This window comes from Poecile atricapillus, chromosome 18 (genome assembly GCF_030490865.1).
Source record: "Poecile atricapillus isolate bPoeAtr1 chromosome 18, bPoeAtr1.hap1, whole genome shotgun sequence".
Classification (NCBI taxonomy): Eukaryota; Metazoa; Chordata; class Aves; order Passeriformes; family Paridae; genus Poecile; species Poecile atricapillus.
In genome coordinates this window covers 5,617,547-5,632,803 of record NC_081266.1, presented here as the reverse complement: position 1 = coordinate 5,632,803, position 15,257 = coordinate 5,617,547, and the positions used below count along the sequence as shown (strand labels likewise).

Below are 15,257 nucleotides of genomic sequence, written 5' to 3'. Positions count from 1 at the left end.
ACCCTCCCCATGACAATGCAATGTCCTGGCAGAGTGAATTTTTCAGTCAAAATTAAATAAAAGCAAAGTTTTCATGTGAGAATGCCTAGAGGTGACTACCTTTACGTGTATTTAAATAATTTACTAGAACATATACATTTTCAAAATGATGTTTATGTTTAAGTCCATGATTACTCTGAGTTTATGAGAAAATTTGGCACCTTCAGACAAGGTGGATGAAAAATTTAGACATTTTTAGGTTTTGGTCTGTCTCGTTGCAATTAGTAATCTGCCCTGAAATGCTCTATTAAAATGTATAATGCTTTCTCAGTCTCAGCAGTGTTCTCTACCCCATGTTTATTGCAGTGTTTTCTGATTGCCACACTCATCTTGTATCCTTATCCCAAACTCTCTGGCATTAATCAGAATATTTCTTTGGTAGGAAAGTATCCTTCCTTTCCTTGCAATGTCCTGATGGATTTGAGCCATCCAGGTCTATACATTTGATGCTACATTCACCACATACAGAGATGAAGATGAGAAGTAGAACACACCCTGAGGGCTCTGTGGGGAGAGTAATGCCTGAGGAAAGGTTTTGCTTATTTGAGAGATGCTGGGCTGGCAAAGTCACCCAGTTGTCTTTATTGTTAATTTGCCATAATTATTGCATGTAGGTGACCATGGAACAAGGAAATCACAGGTGTGATAGGATGGGATTTTTTCCTGTCTAGGTGTTTATGTAATACATAATATGTGTTAAATTACAATCAGGTTTTGTGGAGAGGTAAGATCAAAACCTTTCAAATGCTTACAAGATATTGAGGTTATAGTCTGTATTTTCAATAATGAGTATTCTTTACATTAAGACCAGCAATATTTTTTTCTCCCCCTTTTCAAGGGATATGTTCTAATCTAATAATTTGAAATCAAAGGGGAAATCTGTCTGTATGGGCTCATAATTCAGTGACACCTTCCCCTGAAAGAAAAATAGGGGGGGCATTTGTAGCAAAATATGGAGTAACTTGCAGAGTTTAAGATAGCAGAGACATGTCAGAACCACCATGGTCATCTTTCTAATGTCAGATTAAGCATCTGCTCTATCTCATTTTTGATTCCAGGACTAGGAATTTGCTATTGAGTGATTGGTAATACAATGGGTGTTTGATGCTTGTTGCCCATAAGAAGAGCTCTTAATGCTGTGAGCTAGAAACTGATATTATAGCAGAGATTTGTCTTCAACTACACCTGATTTACCTGCAGCATACTTAACCAAGGGGGAACACATTCAACTTTTTGTCTCTTGCGTAATCTTTGTACACCTGAATTATTCTGGAAGCCAAAATTGAACTTGGTTGTAGTTGAAACATCCTCAGGGTCCCTCTATTTGGTGTGTATAGAAGGATGGGCCAGAAGGAGGGATCAAGCACCAGGCAGAGAGCCCAGTTCCTGCTGCAGGCACTCTTCCTCTGGAGCCTTCCATTCTGCCTGGACTGTGTAAAGCACGGAGATGAAAATGGTGATGTTTAACCACCCTCAAATGTTCTTTCCCAGGGAAAATACACTGTTGTCATCCATAGTATGGTTCCAGCTCAGGTTTGCCAAACCACTTTGCTGGAGGGTGGGGACAGGACCTCGAGCATCCTGTTATCAGCTCTCTCTCTCTGTATCTCAGTGTCCAGTGATAACATTCACCCTAGTCCACCCCAGCCACCTGACTGTGTGGCCTGGGATTGCCCTCCTCCTTCCCAGCCACTGAGACAGCACAGATCAACCCACTGCAATCATTCCATTTTGCAGCTGTTGAAACAAAGCATGTTCAATGCAATTATCTGGTTTGCATTTGGGATTCTTTCTCTTTTTTTTCTTTTTTTTTTTTTTTTCCCAGTGACCAATCAAACTTTTCAACTGTAATTTCACATTATTTTCTGTTCTGTGAAAGAAAATTAACGTTGCGTCGTAGAGTTGAGGAAATAATGTAATTGAGGTAACAAACACAGAGAATACAAGGAATCCAAAATGACATCTCTCGATAACCATGTGTTTTTGGAATATGGCAAAGAAATGTTGAGCCATTGGCTGTTTCTATATGTTGAACAGCAGGTATTAAGTCTTAAGGAAATGCTAACTGGCAGTAAGGAAATCCACTTTCCTTCAAAATGTTTATGCTTCTAGCAAAGTACAGTTGGCAGGTGTGTCTTGCACGTGATTTGCATTTATTCACTGCCACTGGTGGAGCAAGGGACTTGAATTTGCCCTCCTGAGGTTATGCTATGACCTGTACACCAGAGGAAGGTTGTGGGAGGAGAAAGGAGAAGTGGCCTGATCAGAGCTCCCCAAGTGTGAAAGGTTTGTGTGTAGGAACTAAAGAATGCAGTAAAATGATTAAGGAGCAAACAATATACCTGGCAGTTTAAAAACCTAGGAGATTAAGGTCCTTGACAACATAGGGAATTACTTTGTATACATTTAGGCAAAATTTGGCTTCCAAATATTAGTTCTGCCTTAAATTTTGCAATTGTTACATTAAATAATGTCAGTTTTTACCAGGCCCAGTTCCTTCCTTTTCTCTTGAGGTCCACAAGCTGCAGCAAACGTGCTCTCAGTCAGATCCCTGAAGCTCTTCTTCACTCTTGAGCAAGACTTCTCAACTCTCTGTGCCATCTCTCCAGCACACACAGTGCTGTGAGAGGACAAGTAGCACCACCTTTCCCATGTCCTTGCCTCGCTGCTTTTAATCTCAAGTGGCCAATTTGTTCTGATTTCATTACAAATGGGGAGGGAGTGGATTAAAAGGATGGAACAGTCTGAACTAAATGTCCTCATTAGGCTTGTTTCTCCATAGTTAACTGCTAACTCTACACATGCTTGCAAGTCCCTTATTTACTTAGGTCACAGTTACTCACAGGAGTAATTTAATTCCAGCACAGCCTCTCCTTTAGGTAAGGATCATTCCTGTGAGTAGGGATTATACAATCAGGACCTAAAGCATGCTTCCCTGAGAGGTACAGCCTGCAGAATGATGTCATTTATGGCAGAAGAAGCTAACTCTGTGTGGCATTAGCAAAGAGGGGTTTCTCTTGCTAAGGAAATTACTCACAGAGGCACGATGTTGCTCTCACAAAGATTTCTCTCATATTTAAAGAATGCAAATAAAACAGGGAAATATTTATTTGATCTTGTCTATGTAGCTCTTTTAAAAATAACACTGACTACAAATCTACCCAATAGCTGTCTCAGCCTTTATCCTACCAGTTACTGTGGATGCTGGCATGATTATTCAGCATGCCTTCACAACAGAAAAAATCCCACTATCATAATATGAGACCACATCAGGGTGTAGGCAGTCCCTTCCAAATGAAGAAAACAAACCCCACGCTGACATCAAAGAGCAGACAGGGAAACAGTAAAAAAAATCTCTCCTGGCTTAGTAAGAGAATTTCCAGAAGGGCTCTGGATGGATCAGACATTTCTAGTCCCTTTTTTTTTCATTCTTCAGGTAATACCCAGAGTTCTCATTCAGACTGCATGATGTAGGGCACAGGTCTCAGAGGGAGCTCATGCCACCAAGATGCTCGTCCTGAAGCATCTAAAATTCTAAGAATGCCATCTGCTGTCTCCTCAGAACAGTTTGCATTGTATCTGTACAGATTGTGGCTAGCTGCTACCAACAGGAACACGTTGGGCTCCCAGTTGCTCACTTGCAATTGCTGGCTGCTGCTGTCACCACGCTGGGGAGGGAAGGTTTGCCTGTTCCACATCAAAGTAGTAAGGGCATGATCTGCTTTGGGTTTGTCTTATGTTCTCTCCCAGATGACACCTCTACTGCATCAGGTGTCGTCCCAAGCTTACAACAAATGTCATTGCACACTTTGATTTCACTTGGCTGGGTTTTGCGTTGCTTATTAATTTAAGATCTTGTAAGCAATGATTTGGAGTTGGTTTTCTCTGGAATAACTGTGTGCCTGTTAAAGTGTTGCTGCCCTGATGGGACTTGTTAACATTCTCTTTCTCATCCTGTCCCAAGGATGTGACTGGCACACACCCTGGGCAGCAGTCAACCCAGAAGTGGGACACAGGAGAGTTTGGGGGTTTTGCTCAGTACACAAGATGGTACATGGATTTTCCACAGCTCTGGCATCATTTCTGTTACTTCTGTTTGTCCAAGCCTTCCAAAAGCCTTGTTGGAATGCCTGTGGTCCTTGTGATTTTCACAAAGCATTATCAAAATATCAGCAAAGCACAGAGCAGCAGGCCAGTCAGACAGTGTTCTCAACCAGGGAATGCATTTTAAACCTGCCAAAAATTCTTCTCTTTTTTTTTTTTCCCAATGATGATCTAGATTTATAATAATATTGCATCTTGTACAAGTGCTGTAGTAGGGAAAAAAACCAAAGCATGAATTAAGTGTTGGCAAAAACGAGGAAATAATATTTTTAAGTTTCAATATCTACATAAATCAATGGGAGAGCCTCCCTCTTTTCTTTAATGCAGATTTCTCTGAAATTAGGTACTGCCTTCTTAGTTATGTCTGCTTGCTATTACTGTGCTAGATGAGAATATAGTTCATACCACTGGCAGGTATGAACAACTGGCAAACTTTTCAATGCTTAAGGTGTTCACTGATGGAACAAATAATTTGCTGTTCTGATCATGGGGAAGTGTGGAAATGGCAGCCCACCAAACCTGCCCAGTCTCTTAACATTTTATCTAAGTTTTCTTTGTGCCAGGGAAAAAGGGAAGGAGATCAGACATCTTTCTTAATCTCCTTTTTTTCCAGAAGCAAATCCAATTCCTGTTTAACACATGTAACAATAACCTATCCCATATGTGTTTTGCCCTTTGTTGCAACTATTTTTTATGAGTTGTTTGAGTAGATATGCTTCTTATTTTTTCAGTTTTAGATTATCTTCTGCTGTTTTGCCCTGCCACATCAATCACAATTCAGAAAACATCTGCTAACCCTCTGCAAAGAATCTTTTTTTTCAATTTCTGTACTGCTAAAGCTGCTCAACAGTTTTGCATCAGAAGCATTTTTGACAGAATGCAGCTCACGGGATAGAAGAAATAGAAGAAATTATAAAAATTCTATTTTTGTCACTTCTTTCCATAGGCCTTACTAAATGTTGTTTTCTTTAGCAGTGGAAATGGCTATAGAAATTCAATTGCTTTACAGGATTACAAAACATCCTCTCTAAACTTTCTTCAAGCATCTCATCTTTCAACCACACACCATCCTTGCAGAGGGATAAGGCAGTGGCGTGAGAACTGGGGCATATTAAATGCTCTACATCTTAGAAGTATAATCTGTTGGGGGCAGTTATTTTCTATTATTGCTCACACATTAAGATAGCAGCCTATCTGACATTTCTCTCCTTTTTTTGCATTGGTTGTTGGGTCTGGTGATTTGTTGGGGTTTTATTTTCCTGCAATAAGTTGTTCAGGACATTTTTGCATTTGGCATTTTCTTGTAGGTTGTTGCTGTACATTGTTTTTTTATTTGTATTGAAAATTACCCAAGGATAAAGTTCCTTTTAATCAGGTTTGATGTCTTGGTCAGAAGTCAAACCAATACATTCAGGTATGAATACACACAGGGTTTACAAAGGCCTGTTCTAAATCTAACACTCCTGGTTTTTAATATAAACAGCACCCAATGAAAGAATTTAGCACTGAGTCTCACCCTTCCCCTCACAATATAGGTGAAAATTTAAACTCAGCCTTCAACCCACCTTTTGCTTTTCATATTCCAGTGCTGAGATTATTTCACTTTAAAACTTTGGAGGAAGTCAAATTCCTCTCAGATTTATATTTGTAGATTTCTGTATCTGTTCAGAATTTAATGTAGCTGTTCAGACTTCAGCAGGAGAGCCTTATGATTCCTCCTTGACAGCTTATTATATCTAAAAGGAAATTAAAAATAAATAAATGTTTAATTCCAGTGCATTCTACCAACACATACACGATCTGTACAAAAAGCCTTTGAACTGTGCAAGTTCTAAAGAGAGTTGCAAAGAAAGTAAATACCAATAAAGAACCATTCTTTCTTCTGACAAATACAACTCTGTGAAAACAGCAACCATTAATTTTTCTGTCCAAACATACTGGGGCTGCCTAGTGAGCTAAAGAACGTTTTGCTTATTATGTCAGAAAGCATATTTTTCCCCTAAAGCATTTTATTATCTGATGTGTGCAAGCAGAGTTTTAAGTCTAATCAGGTTTATAAAAATCAAAAGCAGCAGTCTTACTAATGTGGGAAAAGAAAGCAAGCTGGAGTTTTAGGTATTGTGAGATGGGACTGATTAGCCACTGAGTTGATAAGTCCCTAAATCCACTCTTTGTCCCTGAAACTGAGTCAGATTTTTCTTGTCATGTCTTTTTTCTTTCAGCTGTTTAAGAAGAGAAAACAAATCCCGCATGTTCATAAAGACAATAATACAGCAACAATCACACATTGTGATTTAATGTTCTTTAATTACCTGATCAAGTAAATCACCAGTTCTTTAATTACCTCATCAGGTAGCTTTCTATTGTTAGATTCTCAAAACACTCCTAGAAACCTTCCATGACAGTGATTTGCAAGTGTCACACTGTGTCTCTCCAGAGCTCTGTCCCATCTATTAAGCTCATTAAGCAATATCCCAAGCTGAGAGGTTGGGTGAATTTTCCTCTCCAGGGTTATATAACCTATTATTTGTCATATACAGTGCTGTACTCTTTGCATCTAAAGACAAAGTTTTAGACTTTATCCAATATTTTGTTGTAATTTTTCTATCATGAGAAGTTCAAACTTTGTGTGGCTCACAGTAAGCCACTTGTTATTTGCTGGAGCATTTAACCTGCAAGAAGATCAATTTCTTTCATCAATATATTTTTCTCCACGTACTACAAAACTGTAATTTTATCATATCTGGCTGGACTTCTACATTTACAGAATCCCTGTTAACATTTGTTATCTTTTAAGCTTTTGCCTTTTCTAAACCTGTTCATCACTTGTGATGAGTTAGAGCATCTGGAGAAGGACATCAAACAAATAAAATACTCTTTACTATTTATAATACAGAAAGGAGAGTAATGCCCACTTACCTGAGGAATTCTGTCAATAAACTGTAAAAACTTTTAACAATTTTATAAATGTGTTTCTAACCCAAAAGTCATTAATCTTCCACTCAGATGATTGAGACCCAATTGCTTTGAGCCCATTTCTGTTACCATGAGGATTTAGTGCTTCCAGGTTTTAAAAGTTCCTTGCTTGCAAAACTGTTTCCTTAGGACATGTGTTTTCATTTTTCAGAGCTTCCTATGACAACACTTGACATCCTGAAACAAGGCTTTTCCATCATTACCTCACTTCAGAGCTTGTTTAACTATTGTCTGGGGTTTTGCTTTTTATGTTCACCTGACCAGACTGAAGACAGTACAGCACGTTGATATATTCCTGCACAAATTTTCTGATTGAAAACCCAGTGGCATGGGACTAGACCAAAATTTCCCCCTGTAAATATCATTCCTTGTCACAGCTGTGCTTGCCCATGACGAAATTTAAAAAATAGGAATGTGATGGGTCATTTCACTGAGAACTGGGGCAGTCTTTGGGCCAGACTGTCTTTGGGTTTGGATAACTCTGTAGGAAGAGGAGCTAAGAAAAATTCTTCCTAACTGTGATCCTTCACAGTGGTTAAGGATAGATAACACCTTTACAGTGACCCCATGAATGGTTTTCTCAGTCCATGATTATCCTGTCAGCAGAAAATCAAATCTGTTTCCTGGGAAATAGTGACAGCTGATCCTTGCTGGCCTAGGAACTGCCAGGGCCCCTGAAGGCCCTTTACCTGCCTTAACTTTAATCCATCTTTAGAAGGCTCTGTCTGGCAGAGAGTACCTGACCTCAACCTTCCCACTCTGTGTAAGACAACTTGGCAGCACACTGTGGTCTTTGTTCAAAACAGCTTTGGGGTTTTCTCACTGAACTTCATTTTGGTTTTGTTCAAGATGGCCTTTTTTTCTGTAATGTGGAATTTTCTGTAGGCACTTAGTTGCTGCTTTTCTCTCCATGCTCTTCCTCTATAATCAGGTAGCTGCATGGGAGGGACACCACACCATTCTGGGGTTTGATTTTCTTACATTTGAAGTCTGAAGATCTTGCCTGGATCCCATCCTCAGCTGAACTGAGCTAAAATCAAATGGTTAGAGAGCAAGGCTGAACTTGCAGGAGCTACCTCATATGTTGGAACTGGAAACATGAAGAAAGTCTTTTTAGTCATCAAGCAACTTTATAAGAAAGTACATTTACATACTTTGAACAAAAGGCTTCTAAAAAAAGTTAAAGCCCCCCAGGAGGAGAGAAAGATGCTTCTATGGGTGGTAGTAGAGGTCTCTTCCAGCAGAGAGTCCCAAGACATGTGTACATTTATTTCTCCAAGCATCTTCCTCAGGCTGGGGCTGTGTGGCCACCAAGGTGTGTTGTGTGCCTAAGTTAGGTCACTCTGGCAGGCAGAGGGTTCTCGAGCTGAACTGCTTCCCAAGAGAAAAGGATCCAGAAAGAAGAGCTGGGTTTAGCTGTGGCTTTTGGTTTTGTTCTGCTGATCCTTTCTCGCCTCAAAGGATGAGGCAAGGGTGGTATTGCAAGACTTGGCAAACACAGAACAATTGTGCTCACGTCCACACGCCCATTTGTGTGCATCTCCTTGCGTGTGACTATTTTGGTTTGAGGAGTCAATGAAGACAAATGCAGGAATGAGAACATCGTGGGCAGATGCCCAAACTTTCTATTTTTTACAGCACGTGGTTTTGAATTGACTGCTTGTATATGTTCAGAGTGCTTGTGTATGTTCAGAGTGCCTGTATATGTTCAAATGGCATTGCCTACTCCAAAACAGTCACCCTGCAGCCTAAAAATTTTCTTTCCTATTTTCAAATTAACTAGTTTTCTGTCTAGTGTTGTTTCTTTCCTGACTATTCCAAGACCTTCCCTATTATTCTTGAAATAGAAATGACATCTGCAGCCCCAAGAATTCTGGGCTACACCCACAGAATTTACTTTATCTACCAATCTGCCACTAATATTTTGAGAATCCAGCAAGACAGAAAAAGACTACCTCCCCAAACTGCTATTGTACAGCTGTCCTTAAATGAACCGTGTGAAATGATTTCCCTTGGCAACACTGGTGAAGAAAGTCTTCAATGTTTTTTCTCACAAATCTTTGTAGATGTACTTATCTAAGACATCTTGCCATAACTGTGGACCTTTTTGTGCTAAAACTGTCTGTTGTTTTCCAGGCTTCCTTTGAAATTGCTATAAAACCTTTCATATTTATGAATATTTAATATTTTTCAATTTTCTTAGCCAATGTCTACATTTATTAAGTGATAAACATCCACTTTGGGGAATATTACTGCTCATAGTGCTCGAGCTTTGGAAATAGAACCATAGTGGCAGTCTCTCTGTGTATTGTCAGAAATAAATGTGATTTGTGGGCAGACTCTGCTCGTTGGCTGGGGATGGTGCATCAGCTCTACCACTTCAGAGTGGTTCCCAGAAGTGATCTGACTCAGGCCCTGTGCTGAGTCACAAATCCTCCCCTATTTCCTCCTTGCTTGCACAAAGTAGTAGTTTTCTTCTGAACTCCATTAGCAGGAAAAGAATTGCTTCCCACAGCTCTGGTACTGGTTTGAGGATGAAAATGTTTATTTTTGTGTGTGTAGGAAGGTAGAGGAGGGATGGTCCTGTCCTTTCCCTCTTATTCCTGCTCACTTCTAGGAGGTCACTTCTAGGAGACTGTGCTCATACTCCTGGTTCAGGCAAGCCTGTGGTGTAGGCAAAATGTATCCCTGCAAAACCTCAAGAAGAAGAGGAAGAGTAGACTCAGGAAATGCTTTCTCTGGAGATCTGGGCTGCTCACGTGATGAGAACAGGAAACTGCCCTGTCCAGCAAACCAAGTTTGATCCAAAATTGAAGACACAGGAAAATGTGAGCTAGAACTGTGCTTGGCAAGGCCTGAGTGTAAGTTCTGAGACCAACATCTTAAGAACATTTTCAGCTTTGCCTGCGGAGCTCAGCCACATCTGGAGCAGGTGTCAGGCAGAAATGTGAGCCCAGACCATGGGCTCAGCTGAAGGGATGGCTCAGGTTGAAATGTGCAGTGTTTGGGTGCCCAAACCCAAGTGCTGCTGAGCATCGCGTGGAGCGTCCCTCGGACAAAATCTGCCGGCTCCTGATAATTGCCACGGCTTTTCTGATGTCCAAAGAGCTCCAGAAAGTGCCTTGGCTGCTGAGAGAGAGCAGCTGAGTGCTGAGTGCCCTCCCAAATAAAATAAATCATCGGGCTGATGGCCAGGATGAGAGCAGAACAGCCTTCGGGAAGGGGGGAAATCACAGCCCAGGTGTGGTCAGTGAGGATGAGGAGGGGCAGGACAGCCCCAGGTGTGGTCAGTGAGGATCAGGAGGATTGGGACAGCCCCAGGTGTGGTCAGTGAGGATGAGGAGGGGGTGAAGCAGCCCCAAGCGTGGTCAATGAGGATGAGGAGGGGCAGGACAGCTCCAGGTGTGGTCAGTGAGGATGAGGAGGGGCAGGACAGCCCCAGGTGTGGTCAGTGAGGATGAGGAGGGGCAGGACAGCCCCAGGTGGGGTCAGTGAGGATGAGGAGGGGGTGAAGCAGCCCCAGGTGTGGTCAGTGAGGATCAGGAGGATTGGGACAGCCCCAGGTGTGGTCAGTGAGGATGAGGAGGGACAGGACAGCCCCAGGTGTGGTCAGTGAGGATCAGGAGGATTGGGACAGCCCCAGGTGTGGTCAGTGAGGATGAGGAGGGGCAGGACAGCTCCAAGTGTGGTCAGTGAGGATGAGGAGGATTGGGACAGCCCCAGGTGGGGTCAGTGAGGATGAGGAGGATTGGGACAGCCCCAGGTGTGGTCAGTGAGGATGAGGAGGGGCAGGACAGCCCCAGGTGGGGTCAGTGAGGATGAGGAGGATTGGGACAGCCCCAGGTGTGGTCAGTGAGGATGACGATGAGGATGAGGAGGGAGGGTGGAACCCCTGAGCAGGTGGGGCAGTGTCTGGGTGTGTGGGGAGATCCTTTTCCTTTCTCTTTTCTATTTCATCTTCCCAGTCCCATCCCAGGGCCTCTAGTCCCCTGCCCAGTGCCCCCAGTCCCTTCCTAGTGTGCCCCAGTGACCCCAGAAAAAAGAGGAGTTTGAGGGAAAAGTGGTTTAAGTTGAGGGAAAATGTCATTTTCCATTATTGCCTATGTTTAAATTGGAGGGGATCTCCCTTCACCTGTGGTTTTAAGGGTAGCAATTGAAGGAAAACCAACCTTTTCCATCATTTAAAGGTATCATTTGAAGAATTGTTGTTTTCTAGTTTAAATTGAAAGGGATAACCTTTCTGATGCCATTTTATGGGTTTGAGTCAAGGGAAAATCCCCCCATTTTCATCATTTTAAGGCTTAAATTCTGAGGGAATTCATGTTTTCCCTTGGTTTTAAGGGTTTAAATTCAGAGGAAATCCTCCTTTTTCCAACATTTGAAGTATTTAAATGGAGGGGAAAAGGGGAAAAAAAGAGAGAGAAGGAAAAAATGGCAGGAAGCGTGAGGGGGAAAAAGATGGCGGGAAGCGTGAGGGAGGAAAAAATGGCGGGAAACGTGAGGGGGGAAAAAATGGCAGGAAACCTGAGGGAAAAGGGGAGGGAAATGTGAGGTAATTAGCACTCATGTATTAATTAATTGGGGATTTATGAACACCACAGTGCAACAAAGAAGAGATACTACCATTTTGAGAAAAAAAACTGGCAGAATGTTCCTCAGAAGATTTTTCAGGTCTGAAAGTTCAGTCTTGCAAAAAAAAAAAAGGCAAATTGGGTGTTTTTAAGAACTGTCTTACTTTTTATAGGCATGTCTTTCTCGAGAGGAATTTTGTATTAGCAAATCTACCAATAATTTCTTTGGATATGTTCCACAAAGCAACAATGCCAAGTGCATTTTAGCAGCTGGGTCTTTTTCGTGTGCCATCTTGCTAAACATTGGTTGAAATCCAAAAAGGCTTGTAAGTACACAAGGGGATATGTAGGTAATCCCATTGCTTTAGGTGCAGACACTTACATGCTCAAAGATAAAGAGCATTATTCAATAACGGCCTGAATCGATGAGACAGTGACCAGCCCCTCTCATCATCTTCCTGAGAAGAAAACACAGCATCAAATAACAGCTCTAAAACACCTGCAGCAGCTCTAAAAGTCCATTTTCCACAGCTTTGAGAAAGATCAATGTTACTTGGTATAAGCTTTTTCCCTCCATTCTTCCATAGTCCCTCTTCTTCCCAGTTGTATTCTAAACTTTCGGGTTAATGCAGTCCTCTAGAGGCTAAAAAGGGCTTGACCTGGTATAAAAAGCAATGTTTTTCCCATGTAATAAATATTTAAAACGTTTTATCAGTGTAAATAAATGCTAAATTCTGTGAGCCCAGGGAATGGCATTAACGTGGTGTTTTGCTTGCTGAAACATTTATGGAATCAGTGTCAGCCAGCAGAACACAGCCAAGAGGATTTTTTTAAAGGTAAACTGAAGGGCTTTTAAAATAAATACTAAGAGTTGTTTAAGATCTTCAATTATTAACAGATGAAAAGTGTGGGCTGAAAAAGTGCAAACAATCTCTCTTGTTGCACTTTCCCTAATCCCTGTGCAGTTCTCTGTGTCCAGCCTGCACTGAGCTCCTCAAGACAGATGCTGCACCTTAACAGATGTCTGGAGAGAGTCTAGCCCACAAATAAGCAGCTTTAGAATGCCAAATATTTCAAACCCCTTTATTTTTATATTTCCTTCTCAGAACTTAAGCTCAAGACCCTGTGTTTATGGTTGGCCAGTGCTGACATTGCCAGCCTCTGCAAACAGCGCTGTAAAAACTTGGCTCTGCCGTAGAAAGCAGTTATTGGCATCACCTCCTTTAAATCCAAAGGCCAGCTCTGCAGTCTGATCAGGTCACCAGGCACTCTGATTTAATTATGATTATCAGCTGCACAGCTCATTGCTAGGAGTGCAAGCCTTACCTGCACAAGGGAGAAAAAAATGCCAAAGATATTCAGTGGTGTGAACACCTGTGTGGGCTGATGCCTGTGTATTGCACCATGCAAAGATTGAGAGCATACGTGAGCTGGGACAGAGAAATCATTCCTTTATGAGCTGAACTCTCTTTTCTTCCCCTGCACAGAGAAAGAGCCCACAAAAGCGTGCAGGATTCTCACCACTGGTGAGAAAAATCTTTGTGACTGCTTATAAGGGGGTGGCTCGCCTTGATTTACTCTGATCAGGAATGCAGCTGCACCTCTGGGCTTTCAGAACACAGATTTGATGTGTTTTGAAGCGTGTGAGGCTTTTATTAAAAAAGTAACTCCATTCCACGTACCCATGGCTCTTCCCCCGTCCTTCAATCCCTCCTGATCCTCTCTCCCTGCTCTCCCCCTTGCCAGTACAATGAGTTTTCCGAGGGTCTGGGCACTGTTCCTCGTGCCATTCCTTGCAGCAGCTCTTTGTGCTGCAAGCGGCTGCCTGAGAGAATAAAGCAATTTGCAGGCAGCAGCTGTGTTGCAGCAATAATCTTGCCAGCAATGTGGGGAGCCTGGTGATGTGCATGGATCCCTTGCCTTTCTGCAAGCAGCATCCGCTACATCTCCTGAGGGCATTTGTAAAGCTGCCACATAGTCAGTGGGTTTTTAACTTTCAGAAACTCTCTGAATACTTTGATGGTAATGTATTTAAGTTTGCTAATTACTGGAATCATCTGGATTTAAAAACAGGCTGCCCTAAAGGGAAACTGCACTGCACACACATCAATTCATGCTAAAAACATTCAGTACCTCATGTCCTCTTCAAAGCTGGCTTATTATCCTCAAGAAGCTTTTCTCTAATTAAGCTGGCTGAAGGTCCTGTGCATCTTCTGATGGTACATGTTCCCCTCGACCATCTAAACACCATCTCAAGTTTATGGTGCAAACCTTCTTTTTCACAAACACCGCTTTGTTAACACAAAGGGTGTTGCTTTGTGCAGATATTCTCTTCTCTGGACATCTGCAGTAGGCTGAAGCACTTTCATGGTGTGGGTGTTAATGAAGCTGGTTTTAAAATGAGAGAGCTTTTTTGTTCATCTTTTTGTCTGTCCTCAGTACCTTCTCAAGAGTACTGGGTATAACCTTTAATGAATGTTAAAATTAATTAATAATAATAATTAAAAGTAAATTACATAAAAACTGGTATTGGAACTTTTAACCTCATAAGCTTGGCTACACTTTGGATTAACAAGACTCCTAAAGTCGCTGAAAAGGGAGGCCTTTATTTGCTTTTGTAAAGATTTACTTGAAGCAACAAATATTTCAATCTGCAAAGTTTGTGGGGTGTTTTTTTTTTTCCAGGTTTGCAGCCATCTGTAGTCTTTTAACTTTCTGGTACTTTTGTACCTTATTTGGGAGAAGGTGAGACATTGTTTTAATTTTCTGGACAATGTAACATTCCTGGCTGATGTAAAGAACTGGAGCACTGCTGTTGTTCTCTGCACTTCATTTTCTGTGCGTATTTAGAATTAATAGACTGAAAGATGTAGGCATTTTAGAGGAAAAAGGTTGACTGCCTCATGTAAGCACTGCAATATTTTTTTTTTTCCCAGAGATATTGCTTATCAAGAAGAGCACCCAGAGGCAGCTGAGCAAGCAGAGTGGCCCATTCTTGTGCAGGATGTTTTGATGCTGTCAGTAATGTAGTTCGTGTAAGAGTCTCTGTGAAAGCCAGGATGTTTCATGCTGCCTTTGGAGAGCAGCATCTCCTTTGGATAGATAACTGATAGCAGATAACTGAACCGCCTGGAGACACCTGGAAAAGTGTTCTGACATCTGAGGGATGTTAGAATCCAGCCAGTACTTGCTAGCAGGCACTGAGGGATGCTGCTGGCCAGGCAGCTGATGCCACGTTTGGTTGCTTCTGCTGAGTTCCATCAGGACTGTGGAGCAATGGCAGTCCCAGCCTTAGCTGAGAGCTGACAAGTGGATTGCCTACAAGGGAAAGTGCTTGTCAAGAGATGTGTCATCCTCATTAGAAAGTATTTAAATCAGTTAAAAAAAAAAGTAAAAAAAAAAAAGTCTAAGATCTTAGATGATAGATTTTAAAAATTATTAGTTATCACAAGCTCTCTTGGCAGATGTATAACAGACATTTACAACTCATGAATCACATTTCTCAAAAATCACAGCTAATACCAACTTCTCTGAGGAGATGACAGCATTTACAGGAGACATTAATGA

General features: G+C 41.6%; 1 protein-coding gene across 1 annotated transcript in view; it reads left to right on the top strand.

Moving 5' to 3' along the window:
- The window catches only part of CACNA1C (calcium voltage-gated channel subunit alpha1 C), a 465,827-nt gene that overhangs the window by 289,311 nt on the left and 161,259 nt on the right, over positions 1-15,257 (top strand). The window lies entirely within an intron of this gene.